The 14,373-nt window shown below is 41.6% G+C and overlaps 1 protein-coding gene across 1 annotated transcript in view; it reads right to left on the reverse strand.

Annotated features, from left to right (window-relative positions):
• The window catches only part of LOC122400059 (putative tyramine receptor 2), a 47,549-nt gene that overhangs the window by 12,584 nt on the left and 20,592 nt on the right, over positions 1–14,373 (reverse strand). Inside the window, exon 2 of the mRNA XM_043401266.1 lies at positions 11,997–12,179. The gene's annotated coding sequence lies outside the window, so the exon portion shown is untranslated. The remainder of the gene's footprint in view (positions 1–11,996; positions 12,180–14,373) is intronic.

A 14,373-nucleotide genomic window follows, 5' to 3' on the forward strand; every position in this document is an offset into this window, starting at 1 on the left:
CCCCGCTGCAAACGACGATGACGATGACGCGTTTGTTGGGGTCCAAAGGCTAACCCATTACCCGCGTTCGAAGCTGTTTCTGCCGGGCTGGTCTTGTAAACTGGATTCGAAGCGAGAAATTAGATTCCGACCTCGTAAGGGACCGAAGACGCGTACTGATTTCGGCGCGAGGGAAATTAATTTCTGGGGCTAACGGTGGCGCTTTCGTGCCTCGAATTATTTAGCAATTTACCTGCCACGTACTCAAAATATTATTACAAAATCGAGACGTTCAAAGAATCCTTTTTACTTTGCTTAACTTTTATAGAAGTAAACGCAAAAATAAATAGAAAATATACAGCGAAATTTGTTTGTATAATGCACCGATTTGCAGAGTGAATTTTCGAAATTCTAATGGAGCACATGTTGGGCATCGAGCGATGGTCAGACAGGCGAGTGAAATCGCATTCGATCGACCAATTTTCAAATTTGGTCACGTCGAACGCGAGGCATTACGCGCCAAATATTTATTGTGTAACCTTGCAAACGAACAATGTTTGATTGGCGAACGAAAATAATTTTCACGAGCGTTCCTAAATTATTCGAATTCTTTTTTTATTTGTCGTGCATTAATCGAAATAAGCGCCACTATATTTCGCGAATGATCGTTACTGTTTACGGTTTACCCGCGATATTCTTGATCGTGATCTCTGTCATGAATCACGGCTATTTACTCGTCGAGTACAAATTTGCTTCGTTGCCTTTCCGGGCTGCTCGTTTTCCATTATTTATGCATTACGTCCGTGGCGATTTGCCCGGAGGCTGCAAAAGTCCCGGACAAATTGGACCGAATTTTTGCGCCCGGTGGCGGGGGAAATAAAAGAGCCACGCAAGCAGTACCGAAAACTCGATGGAGAATTGGTCCCGAACGGATTTAGTCTCGTACCTTCGCTTATCCTCCGGGAATCCTTGCTAAAGAAACAGGATCTTCGTCCCACGGTTGAGCAAATTCGATGGAAACGACGCGAAACTGAAATTAATTGCACCTAGCGATATCGAAATTCCACTATTTTATTTTAAACAGAAGTTATTATTTGTTTAAAAATAGCTTTCACGATCCTTTATCATAGAGAAATAAAATTGGTCCAGGAGCATAAATCGCGAAAGCTTTTGAAAAGCTAAACCAACAACATAAATTTCTCCCCTTACTCCGGCCTCTACCATTCCATAAAAATTATTGCAACCGATATAATAAAATATTTTAACTCCTTTCGGAACGAAAATAGCTCGTAAAATTGTTTAACAGGAGTTATTTCTACCGAAGGGTATAAAAATAAATATTACCGTTGTTACGAGGAAAGTCATATTTATGGTTAAAATGTGGTGAAAGCAGTGTGAATGTATTGGCGAGATTCCTCCGAGTAAAACGAGTACAAACACGACACCATTCGGACAATTTTTAATTACCCAGAATTCAGAATTTTCGAAAATATTTTGAGGAAGTTGAAAGTAAAACTAGTCTGAATGTTGTAGTGTTTGTACTCGTTTTACTCGGGAGACTCTCAACAATACCATTCGGACAATTTTTAATTACCTAAAATTCAGAATTTTTAAAAATATTTCGAGCAAGTTAAAAGTAAAATTAGTCTGAATGGTGTCGAGTTTGTACTCGTTTTACTCGGAAGACTCTCGCCAATATACTGACACTATTCTCACCACATTTTAATCTAACCAACAATTAATATTTAATAAGAGATAAAAAACAATGGACTAAAAAAGTATTTTCGTTTAGTTTAAGTTGTTGCAAAGAGTCAGACGTCGATGAAAGTGCATTAAGAACGATCTACGGGGCCCGTTGATTTCCAACGCGGAGAATTCTCACGAGGAATAACAAAAATGGCGTAATTGGTCGGAAACTTGACGCGAGTCTGACGTTTCCGCGCACTCGGTTCCTCCGCATCTACGCCCATTTATTCCCGCGGGCGGTCTGGTTCCCAAATCAAGCCGCGTTTGTTCTGAGCGTTTCAGATGGTGATGTTCCTCCTCTGTTAACTTAATTAACAATCCGCGCAGCGTGAACGTAAACCGACACAGGTCGGCTGCTTCCGTCGCGGTCCCGTCGGAATTCCAGAAGAATAATTGTCTCCCCGACGACCATTTTGTACGTCCAATAACAACGAATGGGTCATTTTTAACATCCTTAAACCCCCCATCCTTTAGAAGTCTCGATTTAATTACCGCGTTTCTTTTCAGCTTCGAAACGACGCTTAATGCGTTTAAATTTCGCGCCAGATTTTTTGGCGCGAAGTCAGGAACAATTAAATTTCACGAGCACAGATCCTTCTGTGCCATCAAACACACGGTCCCGGCAATTACTTTCCCCTTTTATTCGATCTGTTTTCTCCTGTTTGCTTTAATTATTCCTGTTTGTTTGCGTCGTGCATTCGAGGTTAGGTTCACAATCTCCGGGCAGATATCTCCGTGGAAATTACTCCGATGTGTACACTGTGTACCTAGCGTAATAAAGACGGTAATAATAATTTCTATAATTGAATTTTTTACCAAAAGATTCCGAGGAAATAAGTCCAGAAAAATTTAGGTTATAATTTGTCAGTCTGTTGCGTCTGCTAGTTTCCTGTGGCCGAAACAAGGGCATCGATCATTCGAAATATAGTGGGGACGAGACCAAAGTGCTGTCGCGGGTATTACGCGTCCTAAATTCTTTCTAATCAACGGTTCGAATCTTCCTGGAACTTCGAGGATGCATAATCAAAATGGTGGATTTTCGCCAATCGCGAAACTTCGATTCGTCGATACGGCTTAATTATCCGCGTGGAATCGCGAGTTAAATGCATTCACATGCGTGGAAAGTTTCCGGGCGATATCGCCCGCGATAATCTGATATCTATTAACGCCTCGATTACCATATTCGAAATCCCGTTTACCCGGATTGGTAACGCGCCCGGTGCACGCGAGGCGTCCTTTAATTCGAGGCTGCACGCGCGCGACGCGTTCCTGGGGCCGATCGACCCGCTCGGACGCTTCCAAGATCGAGGACGTTTCCCAGCGATTCGATTATCAGGAACTTTCTTCCGAAGCGTTTTAATTCCGACGGAAATTTTGTTCTCGATATCGACGGGCGAAAGCAATATCGGAAGTGGAACGAGAGGGACGCTTCGAGGGGCCATTTTCACCTACTTTCAAAACGCGCCGCCACCTTTTTGCAACCGCGGAATTATTAAGAAGCGAGATTTTCTTTCTTGAGCCATCCACCGCGAGGAAATTTAATATTACGCGTAATCAACGAGAGAAAAAAGCCATTTTGTATTTAACCGACCTTCTTACGCTTTTAAATAATTTAGCGTTACGAGTGGCGATAATTTCGCGTAATGGTCGAGCTGGTCGAGTTTATAAGCTGAAAAAATTATGTTTTATACTGGGGTGAAAAGTAAGCTGGAGTTACGACGAAACTAATAGGAATAACGATGCAATAATTTTAAATGGGAGAGTTAAATTTTTACTGAGAGTCAGTGGTGAGAGTATTATGAACGTATTGGCGAGATTCTCGCGAGTATAACGAGTACAAACACGATACCATTCGGACAATTTTTAATTTCAACATACTCAAAATATTTTTGAAATATTCCGAATATTGTATAATTAAAAATTGTTTGAATGGTGTCGTGTTTGTACTCGTTTTACTCGGGAGAGTCTAGCCAATAGATTGACAATACTTTCACCACGTTTTAATCTGATCAATGACTTGCAGTAAAGATATAAACTGTTTCTTGAAACGCGTACTATTTCGTGTAAGAATGTAACGACGTTCGAGAGCAGCTTTCAGAGCAGATGTCTACCGAACTTAAAGCGCCTAACTTTCGAAGTACTTCGACAACTATTACGCAGACATATCGGCCTTTCGTTTCGGATTTACGAGTGGGCTAAGTGAGTCACGCGACGAGGACAAATCGTGTCTCTTCTCTCGATTCTAAAAGTTTAAAAGGAATAAACAAAATGGAGTCACATATGTAATGCACCTAACTAAAAAATTTTCTTTTAATTAACGTAGCATTCTAAAACTTTTCAGACTTTCTTTATTAGGGAAGAACTTTTCCGATTTTATAAATCATCTAGTGTCCAGAAATTAAATTTCTAACCAATTCTGGGGTCGTAAACGTTGATTTATGGCCCCGTGCCACGTTATGAATCAATCAGAGCCCACGTCAGAATAAATTCCACGATCCGAGGCGTACATCCTGGGGAACAGAAACAGTTTACGCGGGGCCGCTGGTTAACGTTGTTCCTAACAAGTTGCATCGCCGTAACGCTCTCGAATCACGAACCGCCATACCGAGGCGCTTTATGCGTGTCTGTGCTACAATTGACTCCAATAATGGGTGTCCTGGCTAACGAGGGAACTGCGGGATCGAATTTTAAACGAAGACACCGTCGACCATTGTTTCACCGTCGATGGAACTTCGACGAAACAATCGTGGACAAATCATGGTACTCAGCTTTCGAATCTTTATTTTAACGAGCGGCGGTGAAGATGCCTAAGTTTGGACGGCGCAGAATTTGTTAAAAGTACGATGAATCACGTCCCTGGCAGCTGCGAGAAAGTTTCGTTACGCTATGCGGACATTATAAACTGTGCATGACAGCCGCAATTCGAGGCGCAGATGTTCCAAGGAACCGTGGAAAAATATTTTTCCGCGTCCCTGTACGTGCATACAATCCTAAAATGAGGCGGATTCGGCGGAGACTTCCAAAAGAAATATTTAAAACAGTCGAGTATGCAGTGATAATTCAATTGGAAACAAACGATGGGCCCTTTTGTTTCCTCGAAACGGAAAAGTCGATATCGCCTGTCGAGATTCTCGAGTATCGTTCGTCGTTCGAGATGTCGATTCTCGAGAATCGATACTATCGATACTATCGACCATCGTTCGCCATTCGAGTAATCGGTACTATCGATACTATCGAATATCGTTCGTCGTTCGATACTATCGATACTATCGAGTATCGTTCGTCGTTCGATACTATCGATACTATCAAATATCGTTCGTCGTTCAATACTATCGATACTATCGGGTATCGTTCGCGGTTCGAGACGTCGATTCTCGAGTAATCGATACAATCGATACTATCGAGTATCGTTTGCTGTTCGAGACGTCGATTCTCGAGTAATCGATACTGTCGATACTATCGAGTATCGTTCGCCGTTCGAGACTATCGATACTATCGAGTATCGTTCGCCATTCGAGACGTCGATTCTCGAGTAATCGAAATGGACAACCAGTTCTGCGATATCGTGGTGTTACGGTCGCTGGAAATTGTCTCGATTATTCTATAATTCGGTACAATGTTGCACAGGGTAAGCAAGGGGCTCGCGAAAGCTCCGCGAAGCGTGAGATAAGTCTGCATAATCGATGCATTCCATTTCACGTGGCCTGGCGTGATATGGCATAGCATAGCGTGACGCGACCAAGTATGTTTCTGCATTCATGCACTTTTGAACGTGATCCCCGGGCGGGGCCCCTCCCGAGGGTCACACAAAACTTCCAGCGCCGGAAAATTTTCAAGGACTGCTTCAAAACTTCACGAATCCACGGACGGTTTTCGCGTTCAATCGGGGTAAAAGTCATGTTAAAAACTACTTACGCTTCGTCGGTGCCCCTTAATGAATCATAACATTGCCCGGGGATATAAAGCGAACGTTTCCCGGAGAGGCTTCTCGTTTTGACAGTCGATCTACCCCGCAGTTATCTTCCGTAATAATTTTAATGTTTGCAAATGGAAGACGCCCGGGCGAGAGATCCTTAAAACAAATGCCCCGCGAAGGCTCTCTTCTTTCATTAATAACTAGATTGCACTTCGTCCGCTTCGATTAGAAAGCAACACGACCCAGAATGGATTAAGACGTCCACGAGGACCGCCCTAACCCCCCCGTCAGGAACATTTGCAATTACTCGAGGAAATTAATCGATCCCGCGAACGACTGTCGGAGCACGCCTTTCGCCTTTCGCGACTCGAGCTCGTAAAAATTCGCGACGGGCAGAACTGTTTAGCGTAATTTCGCCTAACGGGTACACGACGTGTGTTGTTTGCTCGTGTAAAGATTACGCTCGACTCGCGCTCTCCGTTCGCTAATTATCGCATAATCTCATCCGGGGGACTCGCGTGCCGGGTAAAAGCTGCTTAATGAGTCCCAGCGGGAGGGCAAAAAAGAATCAAGGACGATCGTTTCGATCCGGCTTGCAATTTTTCGCCAACGTTGAGCAAAATGTATCCCTCGGAAAAACGAGGGACAATCTCGCGTTATTGCGATTCGATTCCGTGTTTGTCGTGCTGTGGAAGTTTCCGGGAAGCCCCGGCGGTTCGTTCCTTCCGTTTGTTCGGGGGAAAAGTTTTCGGGAAATCGAGGGGAAGGAATGGACCGAAGTTGGTCTCCGTTTGGCTCCTCCCACGGGCTAAACCGCCATCAATTTTGTTATCGGAAACGCGCAGTCCAACTTGCAAATTACTGTTCCCCCGATAATTAACGGATTGTCGCCTCGGTTTTTACTTGAAAGATTAAACTGTTCGAAAATGAGGTCCTATTTTGAACGAAATCTAGCGTTAATAACTTTCAGAGGAAAATTAAATTTTTACTGAAAGTCATGTTGCTGGTCAGATTAAAATCTGTTGAAAGTATTGTCAACGTATTAAGGGGATTCCCCCGAGTAAAATGAGTACAAACACGACCTGGTTCGGACCACTTTCAATTTTGAAAAATTCTGAATTTTGTATGATTAAAAATTGCCCGAATGGTGCCGTGTTTGTACTCGCTTTACTCGGGGGAATCTCGTCAATATATTGACGATACACTCGCCACATTTTAATGGAAATTTGGAAGTAAAAGTTTTATTGCAGACATATTGTTTACGAAGTTTGGACCAGTGAGTGAATTCTAACGCTCGAATCTGTAGAGATGGACAGACGGCGCGCAGCGTAGACTATGATGGCTCGACGTGACTGCTCCCGGAGAACGTGGACGGTTTAACAAGCGCCGCGACGTCGGAGGAGGAGCCGTTTTAGGAAAATATCGGTGTTGAACGCGAGCATTCGCCGCTGAAAGCAATAAAAAAAACTCTCGAGCGGGTCAACGCATTTATCTTTTCTTCTCTCTCCCCTTTGTCCATTTTCTTTACGTCTCTGTCCGTTGGACGAGAGAGACTCACGGTGGTATTGTACCACCCCCTACGGAGGAGTGCACGCGCACCCTTAAAGCCTTGTCCCCGTTTTCGTCCCCGGACGCTTTCTAATTCTCACGATACCCGTACTTTCATTTTTGATTCGTGGACTTTTCATCTCCCCGTGAACGCCGCTTATCGCGATATTAAGCCCTGGAAATAGAGCCCGTGATAGGAAGGGGGTAAATCGAATTTGAATAAAAAATATGTACTTAGGATAAGGTCGAGTCGTTCGACCGAAAGAAGCTCGCGACGAATCTCTCCGCGACCGGGATTTTTCTACAATGGACTTCCCCTCGCTGCCGTTTCTCGATAAAATCGATATACAGTGTGTTCCAAAAATATATGTAAATATATTTCGGTAAAAAAATTTTTCGAAAAATTGTTAAAAAAATTTAGCGAAAGGACCCTCCAAGATGGCGTCTTATAAAATGTGGGACTTCCCTCGAACGTGTAACGCGTTTTCCGGCTTACGGACGATCGTTTCCGGCGGATTTCCCTTCGAAATACGCGCGCCTCGTGGCCACTTTTCTCGCCCGCGTCTCGTAAAGAATCGTTAGTTGGGTTCGCTTGGACGGTTACCGGAAACTCTTCCCCCCGTCGCGGGGAAAAACACAATTCGCGAGCAACGACGCTGAATATTTTTACGGCCGACGGAGCGCCAGGAATACGAGGCCCCCGACCTCTCCGCCCTCGCGTAATTTCTAAAGGAGCGAAGCTGGACCAGCCAAGAATAAGGAAAGAAAAGATTATGGTCCGAGAGAATCCTACGGACGTGAATGTTTTACGAAAGTCGCTTCGTAGAGAAATTCATAGAGCGTGCTTCTCACGGGCTGGAAGACTCACAACCCGTTCGTATTATGCCTCGATGTCGTTGTTACCGAGAAAAATGGGAGGAATAAATAGATTTCACTTCATTTGAATTTATTTTCCTGGGCTATTCGTGGATCGAGGGGGATGAAGTTTCTTTTTTTATTTTGTAAGGGCGTTGTTTTAGGGTGAGAGTGTTAGCAATGTATTGGCGATATTCTCCCGAGTAAAACGAGTCCAAACACGACAGCATATGTTTATTTACCAGTGATAATTTTCCGAGACGAAAGTGATAAGATGCGTTCGTGACATCCAATATGGAGATTTCAAATTTGTATACTTGTATCCTCGTGAGAGTATCATCAATCTATTAGCGAGATCCTCCCGATAAAAACGAATACAAACACGACGCCATTCGGACAATTTTTAATTACTCTAAATTCCGAATTTTTCAATAATATTTTTAGTCCGAACTAGGTCGTGTTTGTACTCGTTTCAATCGGGAGAATCTCGCCGACACATTGACGATACTCTCACCACGTTCTGAAACTATTAACGCCAGATTTAAAAATCAATTCGATCATGCGAGTTAATTTAACCGGTGGAAATCGACTATATTTTAAATTTGAACGCCGTTACGCGGGAATCCTTGAACATTGAAGAGGCCATTAATTATCCGCGAAAGCGACTAACGGCGAAAGAAGGAAATTTCAAGCAACGGAATATTGCCGGGGTAACGTTTATTTGTCTCGCGTTGCTTGAGAAAATTGCAACAGAGACTCCCGGGGTCCTCCGTGTTCGCTCGCTGACCCGAATTCTCTCCTCCCCGGGACTAATTAATCCGCTTTCCATTTGTCGAGCTCGCGATAAAGCATTTCTGAAATCGCCATTGTTTCGTCTGTCGCGCTATTAATAACGCCCGCTCCTCGGACGATAAGCTCGGACTTCCGTTGTTGGGGGGGGGAACCCCCGGTGTTCGTTGCTCCGTCGGCTCTTGCGTCAGTTATCCAAGGTACTCCGCAGCAAAGCACTAGCCGGGGCGGAGGATCCGCCGAAGCTATTTTCGCGAACCGATACCTTAATTCGACGATCGACCCGTTAATAAAGCGGCAATGAGCGCCGCTTCTCAACCACGGAACGGTACCCGTTCGAGCAGTCCGGGGTTTGTCTTTGTCACCGAGGCAATCGATAGAGCTTAATTGACTCGAACATGAGAGGAGCATTCGTATGTTCGCCGTTACATCGACTTCGACGATGAACCGGGTCATGGCTTCGACAGTTTCCAAGTTTTCGAGGACCGGGCCGGGGGAAAACGGTTCGCCGGAAAACTCGATCGCGCGGTTTCCGCAACTTCCCCTCTGGCGATTGAAAAAAATTTCGGAGTGGAACCGTTCGTTAATCGAACGGGACTTCCCCCCACCAGGACCAATTGTATCCCTTTATATTGTTTGCTAAAAGTTTACGTGACAAAATTAATAATAAAACACAAATAGAAAAACAAAATTTGTCACTCAAGAATTTAAAGAAATTTTAAACAAGTAAATATTGTGACAAAGTTCGAAGATTGCATGAATAAATAAAATATAACAATCTTCAGGCTCATTAGTGGGTAAACAATTAAAAATATCAATGTTTTAATAGCCTACATTTGAGCTACATTTTAATAAAAAATTAAACAAGTTTTAAATCAATAATATACTAGCTTCATAATATAATTTATCATATAATAGCTTTAATTTACTGTTTTTCATAAAATTTTATTGTATGTTGAAAATATAACTTTAAGTTGTAGTAAAAAACATGTAAACATCATTTAATTTGCAAGTTTATATGTCAGTTTTACGAAGATAATTTTGAAAAAATCTCATTTCCCGCCAAAAGATGGATGCTATTTGAGTTAATTTTATAAACACAATATAGATCTTTGTTTTAACACAATTTCTAGATAATTTTATAATTTTGTGTCTAAATTTGACAAAGATAATTTTGAAAAGAGCTCGTTTCCCGCCCACGAGATACACAACATGGACGCCATTAAATTTTAACCGAAATGAAAGATTTACGTTAGAATTAATTTTATAAATGTATAAATCTTCGTTACGTTTTGATAGAATTTTTAGGTTACTTAACAATAGTGATTCTACGTTCGTGGGAGCAGCAGGCGTTAATAACCGTCGCTGAACTGTAACCAAAGAAACGGAAGGTGCTTGGACCGAACTTGCGCAATAAGCCACTTGTTTTTACTTGGCCCAGAGTATCGTCAAGCCCTTTAAAACGTATATCCGGTTGCCCAAATGAGAAAGCGCGTAAACTTTCGCCGAGCCTAATAATCTAAAAACCGATATACTCGAGATCCATCGTGCTCGTAGTCGAAAGAGTCTTTCGAAATTCTTTAAAAAACATCAGGTTTCCACGAGGAGAGAAGCGTTACGGGGAAGCACAAATAGACTGGCTGCCCAATGGACCGGATAAACGGGTTAGCGCGACGAGCGTTCCACGATTTAAATCATCGAATATGCGCCGGGGCTCCATTATCCACGCTCAAACTGACGAATTAAACCTCCAATTCCGGGTTTCGATTAATGACCGTCCTTGCGGTCAGACTTCCCCTCGACAAAACCATTTTTCTTTTTTCGCCCCCAAAAACGAAACAACGGACGATTAATTATCCAGAAAGATTAAACGTTAAAACCGTAAAATGTCCCCCTCGAAAGTATCCTCGATTGTCCCATGGCGCGAATCCGGGTCGAACATCTTGAATATTTTAACCGTATGAGGCGCGCTGCCAGCGGAATAATTTATGAGCAATCGGTGGCTGACGTTTTTCCAAACTGCGATCCAAAGTCCCCCCGGAACGGACATTGAAACTATCTTTCCTTTTTTCTCGAACAAAGAAACGGAAGTATGGTCGATTCCAGGATACCTACAGTCGCTTCGATGGAGAGTTATGGAGACTTTCATAATGTTTTATGGCCTCGAGATACGGAGTAGTGATAAATTATGCAATCTTTCGCGCCACTGTTTCGCGGGTCGTCTCCAGCTCGTATTTCCTGCATTGGACACTGCGTCAGAACAGTGGATAGTCTATTAAAACTTTGAACGAAAGACTATCATTGTCGTTTGATAGTAAATTAATTTTATTTAAATTGAATTGGGGTGAAAGTATTATTAATGCATTGGTGAGATTCTCGCGAGTAAAACGAGTACAAACACGACATCATTCAGACAATTTTTAATTATACAAGATTTGGAATTTTTCAAAAATATTTTGAGCAAGTTTAAAATTGAAAGTAGTCCGAATGGTGTCGTGTTTGGACTAGTTTTAATTGGAAGAATCTTACAAATAGATTGATAATAGTATCGTGAGATTTTTATACTTGTATCCTCGTGAGAGTATCATCGATGCATTGGCGAGATTCTCCCGAGTAAAATGAGTCCAAACACGACCTGGTTCGTACTAGTTTCAATTTTGATTTACTAATTTTTCAAACTATTTTTGAAAAATTCCGAATTTTGAATGATTAAAAATTGTCTGAATGGTGTCGTGTTTGTACTCGTTTTACTCAGGGGAATCTCGCCAATGCGTTGATAATACTCTCACCACATTTTAATCTGAATGTGATTTTCAATAAAAATTTAATTCTCGCGTTTAAAGTTATTAACGATGGATAAGTGTAAGTAAAATTTGCATCTTAAAAATTCTGTAGAAACGTGCAGAATAGTGATAATAGAGCAGCCGTGACTCGATTAGACAGACGTCCCTTGCGTAGCATTTTTACAAAGAATAAAATGGACGTCACACGATGAATAAACTGTCGAAAAAACTCACGTACGTTTTTTATTCGTCGCGGGAAACACGACGCGCCGTGACACGCCGTAAAACACGGTGAAACTGGCAGTGAAAAAAAATGAAAAAATGTTCGTCTAACCGAGACCGTGGCGCATTTCGGGGAAATCATATTTGCGACTACTCACTGCGAATCCAATGTCACGCTTCCAATAATCGTCCAGTCTTCTCTGTTCGAGCCCCGAGCGTCGAGCGTTCGCCTCGCGTCACATTTTTGGTCGTCTGTTTCCGGTAATCGGCCTTCGACCGGTCAATTTCGACGGTTGGTCGAGCCGGAGTGGATCATCAATTCCCCTCGGAGATTATATCGCCTGTGTGAATGAAGAAATGGGGAAAAAGTGAATCAATGTCCTGACACTTTCTCGTAGGGAGAGGGGGGGTAGTTTTGGGACAAAGCCACGAATTATTGTTTTAACCCTTTCAGGGGAAAATGGCGACCCTCAAGCTCATATTTAACAAGATACACTGGCCAAAATCACAAAAATTAAACTATGTTAATTTTATTAGGCTGGGGGTCTTTATGCAAATTCGTATTTTTATTAATGGAATTAATTAAATGGGGAGGGTGGTTTTAATCCCTAAATATAATAATTCCTTATTTTAAATATTTCCAAAATTTTTGTATATTAATTGCTTTTTGTAGGTTTTTGAAAATTTAAATTTTCCATAAATGCATAAATATCCACAGTCTAATAATTGTGTGGACAGTGCTGTGACCAATATTTAAAATTAAAATATTTATTAAATTTGGGAATGAGATTATAAAATTTAATAAAAATTGAACTATGTTAATTTTATTTATAATAATTGTATGGACTGTGACCAATATTTAAAATTAAAATATTTATCAAATTTAGAAATATATTAAAAAATAAAAATTGAACAATACAAGTTTTATTTATAATAATTGTGTTGTTGGCCAATTAAAAAATGTAAATAAGTATGTTTGCTTGAAAATGAATGGTAATATGAGAGGTTAGGTTAACAGAGAAAATATTGTAAGGTTCGAGACGGTCAAGTTTATCGTTCCCCATCGGTTTAGGTGCACGCAAGTTTCGTATCCGACGACCGAAAAGCCGTTTCTACGCCAGCGGCTCGGAAATTTCGTTTCACCTTCAACCCTCGACGGAAACGAATAGGATTTCGCCGCGGCCGGGGCGAGGGAAAATTTAATTCGGGTCTTAACCCAGTTCCGGAAGAATGCGCACCGAGAAGGATCCCGAAACGACCGTCGATACGGTTTGCATCCCATTCGAGGACGCGTCGAAGTGGCTCGTATCAACAAACTAAACATACGGGGGAACTAGGATACAACTGTCTCGATCCTCCACAGGGGAAGAAACTGCGAGAAATTTGGACGTTTCTGGCCCTAGAATTTATTTTTACAACGCACCTCAACCCCTTCACCGAGACTTAATTGCAAATCATTTTTCAAACGTACACTATTTAATTTTGTAATAATTTTGTTTCAATTTGAATTTGGACGAAGAATGACCAAGGGATTGAGGTGTTTAAATATTTTTTTAAAATACATAATGTAGTGTCTGACTCAAAAGAAAATGTGCAATATGTATTGCATGGAGTAAGAAAGAAATGTCACTTCAGGAATGTTGAGTGGTTACAGCTTAACCCAGCTTAGCCCAGCTTAACCTCTTCACCGAGACTTAAATGCAAATTATATTTCAAACGTACACTATTTAATTTTGTACTAATTTTGCTTCAATTTTATTTTATTTTGAGCTTGGATGAGGAATAACCAAGGGATTGAGATGATTGAGATATTATATTTTCATTTTTAAATATATAATGTAGTCTCTGACCCGAAAGAAAATGTGGAAAATGTATTGCATGAAGTAAAAAAAAATGTCACTTCGAGAATATTGGGTAGTTAGAAAGTAGATTGCATGCTTGTGGACCATCCACCCTAATTTCTAAAAATAACCACAAAAAACAATACTTTGTTAATATAAAAAGTTGATTTTAATTTATGAGGCTTGATGATGGGAGTAAGTTTGGTCTCGTTGAATGGAGTGTATAAATCGAGCCCGTAAAGACGCCGTAATGTTTCCCCCCCCGATCAGATTTATTCGAAAGCTGCATTGTTAATTACCGCGACACGTAACGTCGAACTCGCGACATCGGAAACCGCATTCCGGCAATAATATAATTCGAAACGGGGTTAACATATTCCGTACGAATGCGTTTCCCCGGTTATCGAACGCCCGTGCATTATTTACAACGTCAAAATTGATAGCGTAACGTATATTAAATAAATTATCAAGTATCCGGCGTGCTCCGGAAACCCCGTGTAATATCGTTTGCACGTTTCAACGTCGAAAACGCGGTTCATGAACAGAATTTTCCATTAATTCCCACCCCCCCCCCCCTCTCTGCCCCTGTATTCGATTAATCAAAGCATGAAAAATATTCGAGGAAATGAAAACCGTAAATAAAATTTGTTACGGGAATATCAACTTCGATGGACGCGTGTCGCCTTTTTTCAGG

This window comes from Colletes gigas, unplaced genomic scaffold (genome assembly GCF_013123115.1).
Source record: "Colletes gigas isolate AHSC1104 unplaced genomic scaffold, ASM1312311v1 Colletes_gigas_Sc00015, whole genome shotgun sequence".
In the NCBI taxonomy this organism is placed as follows: domain Eukaryota; kingdom Metazoa; phylum Arthropoda; class Insecta; order Hymenoptera; family Colletidae; genus Colletes; species Colletes gigas.